Consider the following 22,154-nt stretch of genomic DNA (forward strand, 5'->3'; position numbering starts at 1 on the left):
TTAGTTGAGTCCTGTGACCGCTCTGCCCACAGTTCCTTGCCACCATGCTGGCACCCAGGTCCCCCTGTACAGTGGAGTTCAGCCATGCAAGTCACTTCAGTTGTAGGCAGCCTGTGGCAACCAAAGCATATGAGACGGAGGTGAAAGCAGTGATTTGGACTTGCGTGGTTGATATTTGTTTAATTGTTATTTTATAGTTGCTTAGGATGTTTATTTACTCTAGTAAATATTCAATAAATCAAACAAGATGCTCATACTGTAGGTGAGGGCCATTTGTTGCTGCCTCTAAAGCCTCTGCAGAAGAGACAACAGATGTCTTGTGCTGCTGATCAAGTATTTTCCACTTTGTGACAGACTCCCATGCCACCCTGACAAGGACATTCTTGACTGTTTCTGGGGTCTCAGAATTGCTGGCTTCCACCAGCCAGCCTATAAACCAGAGGCACCAATTTTCAGATCTTTCCCATTTGAGTTACACCTTTTCCAGTTGCTGGGTATGTTGGATACAGTTTTACCAGCTAGAGAGATCTAGGCTCTTCTCTTGGAAGGAAAAATCTGTGAGGAAACACTTGATCTAGTCATGGTAGAGATCTTCTCCAGCACCTAACTGTGAGAAAGTGGAGGACAAGATTCCACTTCCATCTAAAAGCCCCTGATTTTGTCTGGAGTAAAGTGCCTAAAGGCTGATACACATGGTCACAGAATAGTGTAATGGGAAAAAAATCTGATAGGGCAATTACCACAAAATTGTCCCTGCCTGTACACTCACTTCTGAGTGTATTTCAATTTATGGATCTACAGTTAACTACATATGCTTTTATGCCAGGCTCAGGTCTTCCTAACTGTGCTCCATTGAGGAAGGAAATGGTATATGGTTAATTACACAATTCCTTGAGGAACCAGGTATAAGATAGAAATGCTACCTCAGTTTTTGGTCTACTGTAGTAGCAAAACAAAACACTCCAATGATACGTCAAGTTCTGGTTGAAATTCAAAAATGCTTGTCAAAATCACTCTAAAATGGAAATATTCAGAAGATTAGCAAGTTGAGATGAACCACTGTGTTTATTTTGTTACCCTAGATTATTCTCCTGAGCATTCCTGTCATTTGTGGTGTACTGCCTGCAAGCCTGGTGTTTGCTAGCAGATGTTTATATAAAGTTGGCTATAATTAAGCAAACTTGAGATGTTTGACTAAACTCTCTGATTTAGATATCAAGTAATTAAGTAATGACTACTCTGTTTGACATGCTTGTGCTGCATAAAAACATGATGAAAGTGTTTGGGGTGAAATAAAGTATAAAGGCTGAGTGTCTGTAAAGAAGATGGAGACAGCCTGACAGACAGAGCAGGACAGTGTGGGCAGTGCTTTCAGCAGCTGCATGAACATTCCCAAAACCTGGGCTATGAGGCTGACCTTACAGTTTCTCTGTATTTATCCCTCTCAGACTGTGTTTCTGGGAAGTCACTCTGGCTGCTGAAGAATGGGTGGAGGTGAAGGGGCCCAAATGGCCCAGGGGCAGCCAAGCAGAGGGAGGGGAAGGACAGGTACACCATACTGCCTGAGCCACCTGGCCTCATTTGCCAAGATGTTGCAAGGCCTGTGTCAGAAATATGTACAAGCCGGTGTTTCTTCTCTGCCTGATGAAGGAACGTAGCTGAAATGTGGTCCATCAGGCCTTCTTGGGAGGAGTGAGGAATGGTAAAGAAGGAGAGAGGACCAAAGGAAAAGGAAGTCGACCACATCTCCCTCCCCAAAATGGCTCTCGGTGCATGGTGCTGGGCCCAGCTTTTCCCTCCCCTGTGCCCTTGTGACTCCCCCCCCCCCCCCCCCCCCCCCCCCCCAGCACAGACCAGACACCTGGTGGTCTGGTGTGGGCGTCCAGCAATGCTCATGGCATCTCTCCTTCCTCTGAATGACCTTGTCTCCACCACTGTAAAAAGTCTGTTTCTCTACGCTTTTTATTTTAGGGAGAGCAAAAGGTATTGCACTTCAGTGGCCATTAGGAAACGGATAGACACAGCTTGACAAGATAAAGTAAAAAACTGTCCCTTGTTATTTACAGTAGTGATCTCCAATGTGTATAAGATATATTCTTCTTTTTTACCAGAATGATTCCCTTAATTTTCAATACATACCTCCTCTAAATAATCTGGTTTCTTAATTATTTTATTTAATTTTGGAGGGAACAATGCAGAATGGTAGCTCGTTGTGTCACAGCTAGAGGGCTGTTTTCTCTGCTCATCAAAACTGGACAAAAAGGTCCTTGTTGTCAATGGATACATAGCCTTGATGACAAAGTGCAGAAAGGTTTGCAAAGGCTAGCAGTTGATTAAATGTTTTAATTTAAACTGTCATTTATTTATTTAATGCACCACTAAAAGCTTACCACTGTTCAGAGTGAATTGTTCTGTTAATAGTAATGGCAATAGTTTCCACTTACAGTAAAATATAGCCTTCTTACCTCTTTTTTGTTACTTTTTTCTTATGAGTCTTTATAATGGTTTTAAATGTAATTGGATAAAATGTTCTGTTAAAGACATGACTGGCCTGCAAATAGGTTTAGCTGTTGTAGTGTTGCCAATAGAGAAAATTATGAGTTCTGTTAAGAAATCGATGAAATGTTCCTTTAGCTGTGAAAGAAACCAGTGTACCACTGTTCCCTTCAGGCCACTCCAGGCAATCCCATTCATAGATGGTGCTGGTAACACTGCACTGTCACTGGTAGCTGATGCCTGTCCTTACCAGAGCTGGCTGCACTGAGGGGTGGGTGGGAGCTAGCTTCTCCAGGCTGGAACAGTAAGTTTGCATTGAGAAAAAACATCCCCTTAATATCTGACATTAAAACAGCCACTTTTATTTAAGGACTCACAGTGTTTTACAGGCCTTAGCTAATGAAGCCTTACAACAGCCTGCAGTGCACTGTAGGGAAGTGCTATATGGAATTATTAAATTGAAGTACTGCCAGTTGGCAGGAAGCCCTGTGAAAGTCCTCCTGCTGATCCACAGTGCACGAGTGAGAGACCTGCTTATATATCTGCTTGGCTACTCTCCATTATCAAACGTAGACAGGCAGATCCCCTCTGAAGGTGTGAAGGGGATGTTTCAGTTGTGGTGTGTTCAATAATAACATTGAGATATGATTCCATGCTTGTAAAAATAAACAACTCCCCATTAAAGAAGCTGATGAAAAAGATGTTCTAACTGTGCTCAGTGCTGTAGCCCTGCACCTAAATGTTGAACCTCCACTCAGCTCCTTCACGTGACTTCTGCATTTTCTGTGAGTTTACAGAAATTAAACAGAAAGGTTGAAAAAAGATGTATATTTGTTTAGTCTTTCCCCAGGTAAATGCAGGAGGTGTGCTGGGTTAGGGCAGGGTGTTAGGCAATGAGAATTTACCAACATAACCCAGGTCGACCTGACAGCACAGTGGTGTGAAGTTGTGTTTGAGTAATCTGCATCCACAGGGTAGCCATGCAGAAGGAAAGGCTGATAAAAAACAACAGGTAATATTTTACCTGAAAAGTGCACATCAAAGAACAGTAGTACTGGCTGCTAAAATACATAAATAAATAAATAAAAATCACTAGCCAGATATCTCAGTGATAAAACAAGCAAATGTTTTAAAGGTGTTACAAAATTTAAGTGGGTTGGGACATTAAAAGGCTGTCTCTTCCTACAGTATTTGCACACTGGGCCCCCACAGCAGCAGAGACAAGTGTTCACTCACAGATGAGAGGGCAAGGGGCTGACCCCACAGATGCCCATGGGAAAGCCTGGGAGCCACCAAGAGGTGTTGGTGGCTGAATGAAGGGGGAAAAAAGAGACATGGGGAGAAAAAAAAGGCAAGGCACGGCAAGGGAAAGGAAAGAAGAAAGGAAAAAGCTGAGCCTCTCTAACAGCTCCCAACAACCCTCAAAACTTAGTCAGAGAATGCTTCTGTGTGCCTTGTGCATCTGGTTCAGCTGCGGGGTTGTTTTTCCTCTGCTTGCCAGGAGCAGTGCTGGGGCCTGGCTGTGACCATGGTGGTGCTTTTGTCATCAATGTGCTCAGAAAACAGTGTGCGTTTGTGGAGATAGTGGTGGTGGTTAGAGGTGGTTGCAGTGGTGGTGGTGACAGTGGTAGCAGTGGTGGTGAATGAGGTGGTGGTCGTGATGATGGTGGTGGTGCTGCTGGGTTGCAGCATGACTCTCAGTGCCTGGAGACCTGCACATCATGAGACCATTGGCCCTGTGCTCCTGTGTACGCAAATGCTGTACACAGCTGTTGCCAGTGCTGTTTTTCTGCTGTCAGATGCAATTGTTGGTGCTCCCATTTCCTCTCACCTTGTGATGGATTTGGCCTGCCTTTTTAATCTGAACGTCCCTGGAGTTTCAGGGACCACCAGCAGCTCTAAGCCCTGGGCCCAAACTGCAATACTCCATCTATCCTGTTTTGCAGGGCTTGGTGAAACTTCTTTCCAGGCTTTGACTCAGCCACGTAGATGAGGGAGGCACTTGACCTGTTTGAACCTTAACGGGCATTTCCTCAGGCTTTTTTGGGGCAGGGCACCCCAACTTTAACAACATACTGGTGGACATGTTCCTGTGCTCTGCTACATTTTTCACAAGCTGCCTGGGCTTGTTTTAGATATAATAATGCTGATGTGTTTTTGTAAAGAGCAGAATGTGTTTGAGTCACACAGTACGCTTTGCTCTTTCTCATTCAGGGTTTCAAATAGGCATACTATTTACAGCTATCATTATAAGGAATAATCCTTCAGGCAAATCTAACATGCAATTTCTTTATACTCTCTGTGAGCCTGGAACATCACAGTCAGATTCCAAAATGGTCATAAAATTTTGCTCATCTTTTCATATTTATTTTATTAGGGCAGGACCCTCTGAGGAGCTTATTTTTATAGCTCTTCTTTCATTGTGGTTTTCAATGAAACACATTTTTTAGAACCAAGCCAATGAATTCAAACACTTGAATTTTTTTATTATTATAATTTTGCAGATGACTCAAATGTTTCAATGCAGTATCTAAATATGTGTATTGTGTACTTTCTGTAACAGCTCTTAGTAGGGCACTTTGCTTCAATGCCTACATTTTTTTCTGAGTTCTCCCCCTTTCTTAACTGCCTTTATTTTCTGTTTCCTTATTATTTGCTGTACATTAACTCTGTCTTCGCTGCTGGTGGGCATAACTCTTAAGTTATGAGTTATAACTCATGCCACCAGTTAAGTTATAACTCTTTATGCCACCAGCCATTTTCATTCTAGACTTAATTTCTGTAGACCTCTCCTGACTCTTAGCCATCACCTTTGCTGTCTTTTCCCCTTGCCCAGTGGGTGTGTATACACAGTTACAAATAATGGCTTTTTGAGATTCAATCACAATGCAGAAATTTTGTAGGTCTTTAGTCCAGCCCTATAGCTGTGGACAATGGCTATATTTGGATTTACATACTGAACAGCTACCTCTGAGTGATCAGGATCATAAGATCATTTTGACCATTTTTATATCAGTTTCATTACTTAATTGTTGCCTTGTTTGAAAAGGCAATGTGTTTTGGGGCAGGATGAATACTTTTCGGCACATGCATTGAAAGTGACGCACACCAGCTGCTGAGGAGCCATTGTGGCTGCCTCTTTCCTTCAGGGAGAAACTCATGTGGGCACTGTCGCAGCATCCCATGCGGGTTTTGCCTTCCGCATGGGACACTGCTGCTAGCTGAGCTGCTCAGCCACAGCCCCCTGTCCCTTATTTGAAATGGGGTCAGAGCCTCCTGCTTGACCTTAAGTCCAAAACAAAGCCAAAGTGTCTTCCCACTGCTCTCAGTAGTGTCCTGATTGGAAGGGCTTGATTCCAGCAGAAATGCACAAGGGAAGCCATAGGAAACCACATCACTCTCCTCTGCACTCTGTATGCAAAATCCAGCTGTAATTGCACACTTGGTGCTTACGGAACTTTATAATTCTTATGTTTTTGGAGGACAGATCACATTGTATTTGGCTGGCTGTTAAGGAGTCAGAGATACAGCTGGCCAAGGAGGAATATAACATTTGTATTGCTTTCTCCATTTGTGTCACGTGCCCTCACAGCAGTCCATGCTGCTCTCTTTTTCTGGGATAAAACAACGCTGAATGTGCCAAATGACAGTGATGAATTTGTACACTAAATTTTCAAGGAAAGTCATCTTGAGTATCTTGAGGCAGAGCAAAGCTGAATTTTGCTGTTTGTGTCTGCTGGATACAACTTGGATCTATTATTTCCATTCACTTTCAACACTATATAAAGGTTAATTTGACATTCCATCACAAGCTGACACTGCTTCATACTAACCACTGCAAATCTTACAGAATGCCTCACTTTTTGACAGTAAGTGAAAGATGCTGGTGCTAAGGCATCTCGGTCGAGTGGATGTGCAGGCATATGTTCTGAGCACAGACTGGTTTTGTCAGCACTGCAATTTGGAAGCTCTCCCTCTAGGTCTAGGGTCTAGCGCAAGCCTGTGTAGGCATAACCCAGAGCTGCACTGGCTGAAGGTGGGGGAAAGGAAGAGGGAGCGAGCCAAAGCTGGGGAAACAAGGCAATGTGCTGATTCAGCAGGCCACATATCCCACTTACAACCTGGCTCAAAACACTGGGGCCTCAGTGCTCAGCACAGCTGGAGGTGAAATGCAAGCAAGGCTGTGCTAACTCTCATGGGGAGAGGCATACTGCTCTTTTATAAGACAGTATCTGAGGAGAAAAACTTTCTAGTGGCTTCAGGAAACATTCCTCCTTAATGAGGGCATATAAAGGGAATTTCAAGGGATGAAGGCAAGCAACAGAAAGGTGAAAGGGATCTAAGAGGTCTATTAAAGAAAATACATGTGAAGGAATTGTGTGGGAAGTGTCATCCCACTACTAGAGAGTTATCTAAGCTAAAACATGCCCCAGGAAATCTCTTGATGAAACAGATGTAAACTGCTTAATTGCAGGACTGTACACAAGTTTCTGTTGATTATCACTTTAATTAGCAATGACAGAAGAAAATCTTCTCAGTCATACCATAGAATTCAGAGGAGATCCTGTGGAGATAGCTTTGAACATATAACAGAAATTATTTTAAGATTAGCTACTGTAGGTGCCTTGGATCTAAGTCTTTTCTTGCACATCTATATTTAGTTTTTGACTGCTTCTCTGACTACTTCTCCTCTTACTTCCAAAACTATATTATGAATGTACCTTCTTGTCAAGCTCTGGTCTGCATGGCACTGGATGAGTGGCACCCAGAGCCAGATGGGGACGCTCCATTTCCCTATGGGAAAACAAGAGAAAGTGGAAGCAGTGGCTTCAAAACCAGAAAACAAGGCATGTCTTTCAGTATCAAGGTAGATAGCGGCTCTCTGGTCTCCACCCTGCTGTTAACTCCACCAAACAAACAAAAGGTCAGCAACAACAACAAAAAACCTGACACTCAGGAAATACACTGGGTTTTCTTTGAGGCTAGAGCCTATGTACAGGTATTTGAGGACACAGTAGGAAAAGCAATGGCAGTTTCCATGGCCTGCCAGACCTCAGAGGAGGGCTTCTGTCTTCCAGCCTATGAAAGGAGAAAGGAGGTCTGAAACCAGAGAGGGGCTACAGACTGATGTGAAACAATACTAAACATATAGGCGTATACTCAGAGACCTCTGGTTCAGGGCCAGTGGTTGCAACTATCATTTGAATAACCCTGGACAAAATTCTGGAAATTCATGGAATTTCTCTTGCCTCCTAGGGAAATGGAGGTTTTGAACCAGCCTTGAACACATTGTTCAGAGGCATTCTTGACTCTGTTTGAAATGGATCGATCTTCATGAGTGACTGAACATGAGGGAGGATCCACCTTTGGCCTCTAGTGTTGATCTCAACCAGGGGAGTGCACTTAGGTTTACACCTAGAGCTGTGGCCTTCCTGTTACCAGAGGCTCATGAATTCAACTTCTTCTCCTGAATTATGGTTTTCATGGGCATGGAGAGGACAATGTATCCAGGAGGGACAGAATACAAACCTTTTTTGTGCTTTTTCCAAAAAGGTGGTTCTTCAAACTTTTACAAATGTAGCAAGCAGCTGGACAGAAAGAAGCCTCCCAGTTCTCGGTGTAGGCCAGCAAACACGTGCTGCCTACGTTCACCTGTATGCGAATATATTTTTGTTTAAGTGCCTAAGCTGGTGGAAAAGCACGTCTCTGGTGGTGGTGCTTGCCCCCGTTAGAAATGGCAGCACTGGGCAGCAGTTTTCTTTCTGACTGAGCAGTGGGGTGGTGGAGCTGTGATACCCCCCTGGAGGAGCAGGGGATGCAGGGCCAGGGTACACAAGCTGGCTGATTGTGCACTGCCCCTGTCTGCACCCACATCACTGCTGTGTGTGCCCTGTGATGACACTGCACCAGCTCCACCATGTGGGCCTGAATAGATCCACCAGAGCTGCTGGCCAAGTGGATCTGGTAGAGATCCTAGCCCTGAGTCAGGCCTTTAATGACCACAGGCACCTGACATATTTACACTGGTAAACCTACTGCCACCCATCATGTTTACCAGCCATGGGATTCAGACGCAGGTAAAATAACGCAAGTGGGGCATGAAATCAGGCAGAAGTGTCAGGGCTGGGGAATGAAAACTGCCTGCTTATTAAAATTTTGCCATTGGTGAAGAGAGAGAAATAACATAGCTGGTATAGACTTGCTAGAAATATAGCAAGATTGGCTAATAGAGGCTTGTTTTGGAAATGTTACGCTGTCCCACTGCAAACATCTGCTTGGTTGTATATCTCCCTGAAGGACTCTGTCTCTAATAGCAGCTCAGCTTCTTTAGAAAGTGCTGGAAGAGTCACTGGAGAAACTGCAGCTCACTCTTACAGGAAAAGTAGTTGCCTATAATCTTAAGTGTTGAGGGGATGTGTTCCCAGAGGGACTGTGTAAAGGCTGGAAAAGAGCTTTCCCACTGAGCTGTGGCAGCTGGTCTAGTCACTGGGACCTACTCTTTCTGCAACCACACTTTTCCCATAAAGTGACCACAGCATGGAAAGAAAAAAAAAAAAAAAGATAAAAAAAGATCAGTCGAAGGAGATAGCAAGGGGAAAAAAAATAGGTGGTTTGTGTTTTTTTCAAGTTTCAAGAAGGGTAAGAAAGTTGGAAAAAGCCTGTGGTTGACTGACTTCCTAAGAGGTGGGTAATGGTGTTATGAGAGTTGGGGTCCACATTTGCCCAAGACAAAGCCAGCAGAAACACTTCCCTGTCTCACACAGGCAAAGAGCTGTGATCCACACCCTGACAGCAGCCTGGCAAAGGGATCCTGGGACACGCCTTGTTCATACCTCAAGGTGTCACCCAGGGCAGGCAGAGCTGATATTTTCCTAACCCTGCTCCCCAGCTTAGGAGCTGTAGTGGCTGAAATTGTAGCTGAGAACTATGAGGCTTCAGGTGGAAGGGGAGAAGCTGAAACTGAAGCTTGGAAGAAAGAGAATACACAAGCAGGAAGGGAGGAGGGAGCACTGTCCTTCAGTAAAGACCTTGATGACTTCCAAGACTGGGAGTTCGAATTTGGGTGCATGAGCTGGCTGGACAGTAAGAACGTACCCTGTGCTTGGAGCAGAGAGGGTGAGGGTGGCTGGATGGTCTGCTCATCCATTTGGTCACCTGCCTTCCATTTTACTGTTCTACGCATCTTGGCCACCAAGCTTGTGGTAGGCTGCTCCACATGTAGGCTCCACTGCTAATTGTCTTACTGATGCCTGCAGAAACAGTTAGAATGCCATTATTTACATATAGATTGCTTAAACAGCTTTTTGGTTTTCAGATTGATCTGGAGTGGGAAAATGCAAAAAGAATAGTGGGAAGGAAGGGATTTAGTCCTGTGGTGGGGTAGACCCTCTGATGAGACAGCAGCCAGAAGTCAGTTCAGTCTCTTTTCACAACTGAGGAGGTGCAGTCACACCTTCCCAAAAATATGGCCAGCAGGTAGGAAATAATAAAAAGTTTTTTGAAAAATTAACAGTAGATGGACAAATACAGGAGAAAAAGCTGTCTTAACATGAGATCCTGTGAGGAGAAGTCACGTGAGGATTTCCCAGGAGTGGATTTTGGGTAAATCCCAGCCTGGGGATAGAGCCAAGTTAGACCACTGCACACAAAGACCTGCAATGTTGTATCTCTCCAGGATAAGGCATAAAATGGGCAGATGGCCGTGGCTTGCTTCCTTGTGGTTTGGCCTGGATCCATGAAAGGTTAGTTTAGTAAAAACAGCTGCAGGGAAAGTTGGCTTCTGAGTCCCTTGGGGGAAATGAATTCACTGAGGCCCATGGAGGAGGCGCAGAGCCTAATGGATGAAGAAGGAATGGGGTGACTGTACAAACTCTTCACCTCAGCTCAAAGTTATTGGTGACAATCAGAAAAAAAAATGAGACTCTTCAATCTGTTTTATTTGATCTGTTTCATATTATATTTTATAAACAACAGAATACAATCTGGTGTCTTGCCTTGCAGTTTAAAATGTTTTAATAGTTTGTTTGTAAGGTGAAGCATGAACACTCCTACTCACCAAACAAAAAGAGCATAGCTGGCTCCTAGAGAGGAGAGGTCCCTCCCCTGTCCCTCTGGTTGAGCCTTGACCTGCAGCATCACCTCCCAGCAACATGTGTCAGATCTATCTAGAATCTGTGGATTTGGCATAGAACCCCAAAAAGGCAGGTGGCAAGGAGATCCCACACCTGAAGTGGCTTCCCAAGAGGTTTGTTCTACAGCCTGGGAAGTAGACGTCTAATATGACGACAACCATTGTGCATGGCTATCAGGATACAAAGTCACTGGCTCAGGTATGTCCCAGAACCATCCGCTGGCTTGGAAAACTGCTTTCCTTGACAAGGTAAGCTAACTGGGGAAAATGGTGGTGTTTTCCACAGCCTAGACCATATCCAGTGAAGATGAGTTATAATACCTCCCCTACAAAATAGTTAGGGCACAGCTGCATGCTTGGTTACTTCCTAGGGAAGCTGAAGGCTCTCACTAACTGGAACACTGTTGTACTTCTTAGCAGTGGTTGCAGGGAAGGGAAAAGGTATAATTTTTTCAGGGTATGAACGTTCAGCCACTTCTCTTTTCCCTCACCCACAGAAAGTAAGTCTTAGAGAATCAGTAGGCAGATAACCATTCCCAGAAGTCTGGCCTGCTCTATCTCTTTTAGGACGTAAAGCAATCATTTGTCAGAAGCAAAGGTTACTGCAGAACTGTTGGCTTAAAGCAGCTCAGCCCAACCACAACACATGTGACCCTGCCAAAGTGTGGGAAGAGCTTGGAATAAACCTGAGACTGTCATCCTCAGGAAGGAAGGCTTTCAAAATGTGGCCAAAGATATTGTGGGCCTGAGCAGCACAATTTTGGAAGGCATAGATAGTTGTGCTGGCAGATGGCACTTGACGTTATCATTGTCTGGTGTTGTGTCCAGGTGGGGCAGTGGCAGGGTGTCTGCTCTCTCCCATGCCTGGTTTCCTCTGGGAGGTCCTCACAGACCAGGGGGTTACTTTTCTGTTCCCTCTTCCCTAGTTTGTTGGGAAAATGTTGGGTCATGCCCTTTATGGTCTTCAACATAGCATTAGACCAATGGCCTAATGGAAAAAATTGGAAGGCTGATTAAAAAGAAATTGAGGGTTTATTCCACAACCTCTGCAGAGCTGGAGCAAATTACAAATTCTGTGTCCACAGCCTGGGGCTCTTTTTGTGTTGGTGTGTGATATGAGAAATGTATGTCCTGGGCTAGCTGTGAGCCACAGAGGTGTTCATGCACAAAATGGGGGGCTGTAGGGGAGAGTGTTGCCTAAATGGAGATTTTGGTGTAGAATCGTAGAATCATTTAGGTTGGAAACAATCTGCAAAGTGTGTTGGAAAGATCCTTCTACCTAGTCAGTAGGCAGCTGGAGCGTTTTACCTTACTGGAACATGCTGACCCCTGTCAAATATTTTTTTTTTTTTTTCTCCTGCAGTGTTCCTTAGGGAAACTTTCATGAGCAGACTGATGGTCTTTGTTTAGAGGAAAAAGAAACAGTTCTTGGAGGGTCTGTAAGAAGCAGCGTATATAGAGTGTCTGTATATACATATGTATGTATATATGCATAGTTCCTCAATTTAGCATATGGAGTTAAGATGGAAAAAGCTAATTTTGAATCTACCAACCTTGAAAAGCTTTTCAAAGACATATTTCTTAATACAGAGCCAAAACACGAGAATCTGACCTAGGTTGGTTTATACATATGAGCAAAAATATTTACTCAGCTAGTAAGTATTTGATTAACCTTTGTTTATTGCTTCAAGATGAGAGACAGTTAAAATACAGGAACTCGTGGATTATATTTTTGCTTTTTGGCTAATGTTCACTTCCTCCACAAAAAAAAAAAAAAAAAAAAATTAAAAAAATGGTGTAGTTAGGAAAAGTATGTATCTCTTTCTCATCTCAAAACCTGTATTTCAAAGTCGAGAACTGAACTCAGGAGAAACATAGCTATTTGCTTTGTCCCAAAAAGTGAAGTAGAAGATTGCTACAGGAGATCTGAGGTTGTGTGTCACATAACCCTTCCCTGCCCCCCACCCCCAATGAGGCAAGCATGGAGGTACAGGCAGAAGCATGTGCAGAACTTCTGCTTTCTGGATGGGAGAGAGACCTTCCTTCCTTCCTTCCTTCCTTCCTTCCTTCCTTCCTTCCTTCCTTCCTTCCTTCCTTCCTTCCTTCCTTCCTTCCTTCCTTCCTTCCTTCCTTCCTTCCTTCCTTCCTTCCTTCCTTCCTTCCTTCCTTCCTTCCTTCCTTCCTTCCTTCCTTCCTTCCTTAAGTTCTTTTCAATCAGTTCTTTTGTCCTGAATAATCTGATGGAGGTGTGTTGTAATAGGAGAGTGTGGTGTGCTGCTGGCTGCAGGAACTGGACTGGGAAGAGATTGGTTGGGAGGAGGCATGGCCCAGCCAAGCTCCAATGGAAGCTACCACTCACTCACGTTGTAGTGGATTAAGCAAAATGATGACTGCTATGTGAACTTGAAGGACCAGAACATCCTTTCTGATAAAGTAGAATGAGAACTTTTATTTGGGTGTTAATGTAGCAAAGTGTGACCAACCAACCAAACTTCAGACAAATAATTAACTTTAATTTCTTTGCTGGTTCGGTTTATTTTTATTTATTTATTTATTTATTATTTTTTTTTGATGGAATAATTCTGCTCAGTAAAGATAGACTGAATTAAGTTGTTTGCATGCCTGAGTAACTTGTCACTTGACGGACACTTCTGAACCAGGATTGTCAAGGAAAGAGCACTCCAGTGCAATCCCACAGGCCCTGGTCAGAAAGAGCTTTTGTTGGAATAAGTTGTTTGGCACCGGAGGCACAAAGAGTCTGCATCTTAGGTGCACTTGGAGGTGAAGGTTTTATTGAATTCTAGTGTCATACAAGGATGTGAAAAAGAGCTAAGGTCTTTATTGCATTTGCAGAGCAGAATTTTTTAAATAGCAGCTGCTAGAAGGTGCTTTAGACAAAAATGTGAATGCACCCATGAATAATAGGAAGGGATCCTTACACACAGCTGTGCTGGCTTTTCAGGAGGAATCTCCAAAGCCAGATTACATTTCTCAGTAGACTCCAGGTCAACTGGTAATCATGAAGGTGGTCCCAGGCAGCGTTTCATGAAGCAGCCAGCACTGGTGTTCCCACTGCAACCATTCATTCCCACGCAGGAGATCATCTCCAGAGACTGCTGCTTGCAAGATTCAGGTTAAGCCATGCACAGTGCATTTATTTAGCAAATGTCAGTTCTTTGGTGTTGCCATAAACTCTTAACTGAAGTTTTCTGGCCCAAATGAAGAACTAGATATGTGGGTTTGCTTTTTCCAAGCTGGTTCAAGTCCCAGGAGACCCACATGCAGCTGTGGTGGTAGAGGTAGAGGCCAGGCAGGACTGTGCATGGCCTCACGATTCATTGTGCTGTGCAAAGGACAGTATCTCCCCTTGTGTCTCTGCCCAAGCTCATTTATTAACATTTGTGTTTGCTTTTCTTGCTGGGACACCTACACAATTACAGCACCAATTAGATGATCAACCTCCACTCCACCTCTCCCCCCACCCCACAAAAAAAGAAAAGCACGTAATGTCAATTTTGATGGAGTGCTTTGTCCCTTATTCTACTCCTCTTAAATTTAATGTTTTGAAAGCTCTTACTGAGTTCCAGAGCAATTCAGCCTGTTTCTACAGCCATGGGCCTGGGAAGTAGGGAACCCCTGGGACACAGGTTGGAGCTGAGCAGTGATGAAGAGAGGTACTCAGAGAGTTGCTCCTTCCCAAAAACTAATCAGCTAATGAATGTTTCCAGGTGCAACAGGGGAAGTAGGTTGCCCAGGGCAAACAGCAAAAACATATTTCTCCAGCACCCACTAGAGCTTTGGCTTGCCCCAGGCTTGGCATGCTTGGGGAGCAGAAACCCTCCTTGTTACCAGCTCTGGGCTCCCCTTGGCAAGGCACTACAGAAGTTTTTCCATCCAGGAATGTCTGTAAGATTGCCAAGTGGAGACATAAGTCACAAGAGGGGCTTTGGTACTGTTCCCCCATTCCAGCATGCTCAAAATACAGTCTAAGTGTAGATTTAGCTTTTAATGAATCCAACAAGTAGCAGTACCTGCTAGCTGAATGCTAAAACAAGCAAACAAACAAACACTGCAAACTTGGCCTAGAAGAAGGTTTGGTCATTTTGTTTGTTGGGGAGTGGGCAGAGTGGAGCAGGGCTGATGGATGGAAAGTGTTCTTTAGAACATGAGAGCAGAAGTTAGGAATCCAGGTGAAACCTGTGTTCAAACGAGTGCTGTGCACCACTCACTTGGAGATCTGTGCCAGGTCCCTTGACCTCCCTGTGCTTCAGCAAACCAAAATGTGAGTTCGTTTGCAAGCTGAAAACCAGATGCTGCATCTAGGAGAAGCTGGCTCAGGCAAAAAAATTCAACCTTGTGTGTCTTTCTTTGAGCAGTGCTCATCTGACCACTAATCACAGCAGATGAAATTGCAGTGGTCTTTGGGATTAAGTCTGGCTGAGAACTTTTTCCCTATTTTTTTTTCTTATTTAACATTATTCTGATTGTCTTCAGAGAAGTGCAGGCTGAATTACTGTCTTGAACTGAAGCAAAACTTTACAAACAAATTACTCATCCTCCAGAGAAAACATTTAGCACCTTGGTTGTAAGTCAGAGGATGGGATTGCAATAGTCAGACCCAGATGTCTACAGGGAGTTTCCTGCAGAGACTTCTTCCCCCAGTAGCAATTTTTAGGCCACATTCATCACCAGTAAAGCACCACACCACACCACAAGCAATTGAAACAACTGGTCAGATCATGCTTTGGGAAATAATATGTCCTTTCAAATTTTCAGCTTTCTGTTTCTGGCACTTCAATGGGGAATATCTGCTGCCTGCTTCTTGTGCATGTTTTCCTCCTGCCAGTGTATGTGTCTTTCAGTCCTGTGGGGTCAAAGCACCTTTGGGACACTGGTGGGCTGCAGACAGTACTGCAAGAGACTGTGGGGACCCCACACCCCACATGTGCTATGCACAGAAGACCAGCAGGGAAAAGGAACAAGCCCAATCCTCGGAGGCATGAGGGAATGTCTCCACATCTCGTTATGCACTGTGTGATGAGGTGTCAGAGCCTTGCTGTGGAAGAAGGTGCTGATAGAAGGTGCAGATGCAGGGTTATTTTTGAGCCAGTGTGTCTGTGGCTGTATTCTCTGACTACTAATATTTTGGTCAAGTGTCAGGAGCATTTTTAGACTATTTCATCTGCAGATACAAATCACATGAATGTGTTTTTTTTCAGACTAAATATTGATATTCTACAGCACAGAGCAAACCTCATGTCCACGCTTTCTGTTTCACTTTCTGAGTCTTGGGATGAATAAAGTGACAATATGATAGTGACCTGAATTCAGAAATGACTTAAACTTTTTTTTTTTTTTTTTTTTTTTTTTTAATATCATAGCTATGAAATTAACTAATTGTTTAGATAATTAGCTATTTTTCATACCTAAGGGACATACTTGTATAAGACAAGTCCTTTTTAACTTCTAGGTGTCAAGAGAATGAGAAAATTTTGAAAAGAAAAACTGCATGAAAGGTTTTACTTTGTTCTCAGATTTATTTGTATTTTGGTTGAATGTGAAAAAAAAAAAGGAGTTCTCAAATATTTGTAAAATTGGGACATATCACATGGAGAGATCAGATCTGTGTACAGTGATGAACTTAATTACATGGCTAGAGTTAAAGGTATCACAATTACATAAAGTTTGTTGCAGGACAGTATCAGTCCTTAAATCTTTGGAATTCATACAGCTCTATGATTTGTGATAAATAAGGATAATAATAATAATAATAATAATAATAATAATAAAAAAATGTTTGGGGCAGACAAATTTTATGGGTTGATTATGAGCTAAGCAAATACCATTAAGTAGATTGTAAAATGGAATTGTTGAAAGTCCTGGATAAAACAGCATGATGCTTGTTATTCTAATCAATCCAAATTTGATCATAAAACTATTATTTTACAAAGTAAAGCAATTACTATCCCTAATTAAATGGGGATGTTCTTATCTGGAAAAAAAAAAAAAAAACTGATATAACCAGAGCATGAAATAAATAAATAAAATAATAAAATAAAATAAAATAAAATAAAATAAAATAAAATAAAATAAAATAAAAAACTTCTTTTTACTGTCATTATTATACCAATTTAAAACAAATTAGAAGGGTGGTTTTGAAACTTCATACTATTTTATTTACATGAAACCCAACATTATGCAGGCTGCTAATTTTTCATGCTGGGGAGTGAGTGTATTTTATCAGGTGGCAACCATTGACTTTACTCTAAATCTTGCCAGCTGGACCCCAGCTGTTCCAGAACTATGGAGAAGAGCAATTCCCTGAAAAAAAAAAAGTGTGGATCTTGCTCAAATGAAGGATCTTTTATCTGGGAGTGATGGCTCATTCGTTTGTATTTCTTAAACTTTTCTGGGGACACAGTGGAGCACATACTCATAACTAGGAAGACGTTTTAATGCATAAGACACCTCTTAGGCACTGTGCTCAGCTCATTAGGTGAAGCACTGATTTCTCCGGTAGAGAGTGGGCATGGCAGTGCGAGGAGGGATGCTGAAGCATTGCTTCCTTTCATGCAACTTAGACATGTGCTTAAATTTAAACACATGCTTCACTGACCTTTCTGCACAGGGATGTTTTCCTGACTCTGGCCGTTAATTACAAACATATTTTTGGCGACTGTTTATGTTTCTGATGTGAGTGAGTGCCTTTGCTTTGCAGACGTAACTTCTTCAAAGCACAGCAAAATGACACAAGGATGATATTTGTAAATACCAGCTCCTCCAGCAGAAGAGGAGCCAGGCCATTGCAAAGGCACTTACTTTAGTAGAAAGAAAATGTCCTACTTGCAGGGTTTTAAAAATCTAATTCACCTTGATGACTGTGGGTAAGATTACCTCCTTATGAAACGGTGCACATTTAACGGTGCAAGCACGAAATGATCAAGCTGATTTATATGGGGCAATTTCGTTTAAAGGATGGCAGTTTGAGCCAACTAAAACCTGTCCTGAATTAATTGACCATTGGAGATATTCATATGCAAATTTTGCAGCTTCTAGATCCAAGCAGTTAAGGTGTTCAAGAGTTATTGACTCCTGGAAACAGATGGAAAACAGTGCTTTTATTCTTAGATGACTTAAGAAAATCTGTAACAGTTTGGGCTAACAACAAGCAAAAGATGGACTGCACCAGGGAAGCAACAGCCCATACACCATAAACTATCCAAATCAAGCACGGTGTACTCTCTTTGCAGAGGTTTCATAGCATCACAACCATTTTTTTACTGCAAAGCTGAAGCAGTTATTTATAAATTATTGCTGTGATGACACTGCAGTAAACTGCACCATTTTTGGATTAACCCCTTATACATCAGCATGCAAAGCCACTAAAGCTGTAGGGATATTTTGAGTGATTTCAGAGGGGTTGAAACCCCGTCTAATCCCTGCTTTAAATTTCCTTTAATGTGGTATTAATTAGAGGGCTGCACTGGAAAGGAATCTCTGCTTTTCCTGGTGATTACACTGAGCAATAGCGAGTCATTTCCCTTTCCAGGAATATCTGTGAACTTGGTTGAAGTGAGAGACTTGTGCATAGCAGGTGTTGCTTTTAAAATAATGTGGCTTTTAAAATAATATTGCTAAGTAAAAGCTTGAAAGGACAGACTCTGTTTTTCTTCTCTTCCCTACCCCAGGTGGAAAAAATGTCATTTTTTTTCCATGATGGCTCAGGAAACCAAGAACAGGTTTTCATCCTGGGCAGGGTCCATCTGTCTGTCTGTGGATGGCTCATCCTCCAACTTGCCCAAAGCTCCCTTCCTTCTCAGTGAGCAGACATGGAGACATGGGTGCTGCCATGGCACCGTGCATCTTTTTCAGGAAAATTCATCAAAAGTAGGTCATCTGCCCATAAAATGCCTGTGCCAATGTGCCCATTCCCAAGGCTCCACGTCCTGTCGTATGGCAGTCCTGCATTTCCATGTCAGCGGTACTGTGATTATGTATACAGTGATTAAACAGCTGGCGGGGAGGCTTTGTCTTGTGGTTAAGCCCTGGACTGGAGGGTCAAGTTGGTGTCTGCACCACATGCAGGTCCTGTGACCTCAGGAAAGCCTTTTAAAACCTCTGTCTCAATTTTCCCACTGTGAGCATTATTTTTATTTTATTTACCTCGCTGGGGTATGCTGTGCATATTCTTTAAGCAGATGGCATTATTGCAATGCAAATATTGTTGAAGGATCCTTATGAATACGAATCTCATCACAGCTGTTTGGACTTCATCTCTTCTCTGTGGTGGGCTGACTCCAAAATAAAGTGTAGTTATTGCCCTTATTAAGCATTGCACCCTAAGTGCTTTTTGTCTGGCACTGAATAAAAAGGCTTAGCAAGATGTAAACAGCAGCAGGATTTTTTTTTCTTTTTCATTTTTTTTTTTCAAGAGAGCCACATTCAAAGCAAACAATGATGCACTGAAATTTTAAGCAGAGTTTGTTTGTACTCCAGCTTAGGTGATGGCAGGGGGAATGGCTTTTCTTAAACAGAACTAAGCCTCAAAAATACCTTAAAGCCCATGAGCCATTGCAGATGATATCTCTTGGTACTTCTGACAAGATCCCAGTGACCAGAGGTTTGGAGTGGACCTGCCAAAACTTTCCTTAAAATGAGTTTTTTCCAGGAAGCCTGGAAGGCTTTTAAACTCAAAATTCAATTTGAAAGTATTTAGGCCTTTAAATGAAAAAGGAAAAATCAAAAGTGAGCAAGGGAAGCAGAAGAGGAGGGGGAAGAAAAGACAAAATGGAAGGGTTTGTGTGCGCTTTCCTTCCCTGCCCTCTCTGGTCCTGCAGGGCTGTCCTTGCTGCCAGCTGTCTCAGTGGCTTTGACAGCAGCACGAAATTTGGCTCAATCCCTGCGTAATCCTGGCAGTCGCTCTGCTCCAGAGGCTTGGTGGCATTCCTTATTCCTTGTGTGCCCTCACACCTTCACTCTCCAGCCTCTGTCCCATGGGGTCACTCCCTCCTGGTTCTCCCATCCCCACTTGTGCAGCTAACATAGGGCTCATACTCCAGCACTGCTGCACTCACTTCCATGCTCTTCAGCTCTGCACCCAGAAGTGCAGGACATTCCTTCAGGACTTCCTTTAAACACAGCTTTTTTTCTTTTTTGCCTTTTTTTTTTTTCTTCTTCTTTTTTTCTCTTTTAATTCTTGTATGCTGTGACTTCAATAGCAATAGAGCATAAACATGTCTTGGCAGGTCTTCAACTAATCTAAGTAGCCAGAGCTCTACTGACATTGGCAGAGATGGAGAAGCCACCACGTCTGAAGACAAACACTAGAGGCTCCATCCTGCTGACACAGAAGACAATGGCAAACCTCCCGCTGGCTTCATAAGAATGTCAGAAGATCTGACATTTAATGCAGTATCTGGGGAAGCTTGCTCATGTGGACTCTGGAGAATTTACAATAACATACGTTTCATTCTTTCCTATGTGTGTCCAAATGTGAGGTCACTTGTTCAGTTACCCACACTCGTGAAGCACTTAGCGGGCAATGAGGGGAAAACAAAAGAGCGTTTGCATTTGCTTATAGCTCTGGATTTTTCCCCCAAAGCTAACACAATGGCAGTGGGACATTTTGCTCTCAAGAAAATGTACCAAGCCAACAGGAAAAAAAAAAAAAAAAAAAAAAAAAGCGGTCCCAAACTGAATGGCTGTAAAATGTTATTGAAAGGATTCATAATGGGCTCCAAGGGGCTTTATTGAATGGCTTTAGGAAAGCTTAATTCTTTAAAATCATTTTTGAGGTGAACATGTATTTAATTATATTTCAATGGTGTTTAAAGGCCTCCTGTTAGCATTGTTCAGTGAAAAGCTGCTGGCTTTTTTTTTTTTTTTTTTTTCAAATGTACCTCTTAATTCACATCTTTTCCTGCAATTTGCTTCTGAGACAGAAACTGCGTTTTAATGCTGATTGCTATTTCCACGAATCTCAGGCAGGTAAAGGAAGAATTATCAGACGACTTTTATTTTGATGACCTATTAGCTTGCTATAAAGCTTCAAATGAAAGCGAGTACAAAATGGTGCAATTAGTCTGCATAAAATCTGCAGGCTGTCCTTCCAGGCTCTCCAGATGCTGTGCGGCAGATCTGATGTTGGCAGGATGTCCGTGCAGACCCATTCGAAGATGAGGTGCCTGGAGCAAGCTGGGAAGATGCAGGGATGAGGGATGCAGCAGAGAGAACCACATCGAGGTGGTTCACTTCTCTCTTTGACAGTTAAATTTGGGGAGGGGGGGGTGGGGGGAGGGAGGGGTGGGTTTCAGCTCTCTCCCTCTGACCTCTCTTCCCAGTACTGCCACATCCTGGCTCCATTTCTGTGTCATCCCACCATATCTGTGGGCTTGCATAGTGTGCAAATGTGAGTCCTGGTGGATGAAATAGAGGAGAGTTGCATGGGGAAGCACCACTAAAGAATTAAGACCCAAGAGGAGTCATTAATTCCTGCCTAAGAGCAGGCTTTCCTGCCTGTCAGCCTTCCTCTCTTTTGGTGAAAGCAAAACCTTTCCATTTTGTTCTTGCCTTACGTGCTAACCAGTCCTGTGGCCAGACTGCCACCACTTCTAGTGGAAACGGAGTGGCCTGCAGGGGTCACATACCTAGAGTCTCACTGTACGAATATAAAGGGATTACTTGTCATTTATTACCTAGGATCCCTTCAGGCCAGGACACAGCTGGGTTGTCTCAGCTATGCGCCATAAGAAGGTTGCTATAGCAAGCCCTTTGGCTAAATCTATGAATGCACAGCATACTTGTCTGGCTTTTGTAAGGAGGATTAGCATGTCTAATTGGGAAACTTTACCTGTTGTTTAGTCTCAGGCTGCAGTGGCAGAGTCACTCCAGCATATGCTTGACTCCCCTTCTAGTATCCACATCTAAAAGAAAGCTGGCTGTTGCAAAATCCTACTGCAGGAGGTTCCCTTGTGCAAAGAAGCAGCCTAGTTCCGTACAGGAATTGTCAGAAGATTGTATCCCAACCTCAAGCACGCTGCTGCCTTGGCTCAGCGTCTCTGCCCAGTTTAGCGGAGACCTCTGACCCCGTCGATTTTCCACTGCGACTGCCAAAGCAGTCTGAGAGTGGAATATTTTGCAAACGTTTTGTGACGATTTGAACTTTTTGTGAGAACAGCAGCTAGTACTTTTTCTTTGGATTAATGACCACTCTGCTTGTAGTATTTTTACTGCTAATGTAACCAGTTCCTTTGGAGTTCTATGCATTTGTAGAACATGTGTATTGCTTATTACTGCCCCTGCCAAGAGGCAATTGCGATGTATATCAGATAAGGTACAACACAATGAGGGCAGAGTGAACAATGCAAAGTTAAAATTATACAGCATAAAATTTTAGCTGCTGTCATAAGGTTTTTGTCAGTTTATACAGTTTGTCGTGCTAGCCAAGAAATGGAAATAGAGTTCACAAGACAAGTCGAAAGAAGCACACTCTGAGGAATGGAACAAAAAGCAATTTTTAACATAGCTT

General features: G+C 43.0%; 1 long non-coding RNA gene across 12 annotated transcripts in view; it reads left to right on the forward strand.

Moving 5' to 3' along the window:
- Positions 1-22,154, forward strand: part of LOC101799584 (uncharacterized) — a 94,848-nt gene that overhangs the window by 25,313 nt on the left and 47,381 nt on the right. The window lies entirely within an intron of this gene.

The sequence above is a fragment of the Anas platyrhynchos genome, chromosome Z, assembly GCF_047663525.1.
Source record: "Anas platyrhynchos isolate ZD024472 breed Pekin duck chromosome Z, IASCAAS_PekinDuck_T2T, whole genome shotgun sequence".
NCBI lineage: Eukaryota > Metazoa > Chordata > Aves > Anseriformes > Anatidae > Anas > Anas platyrhynchos.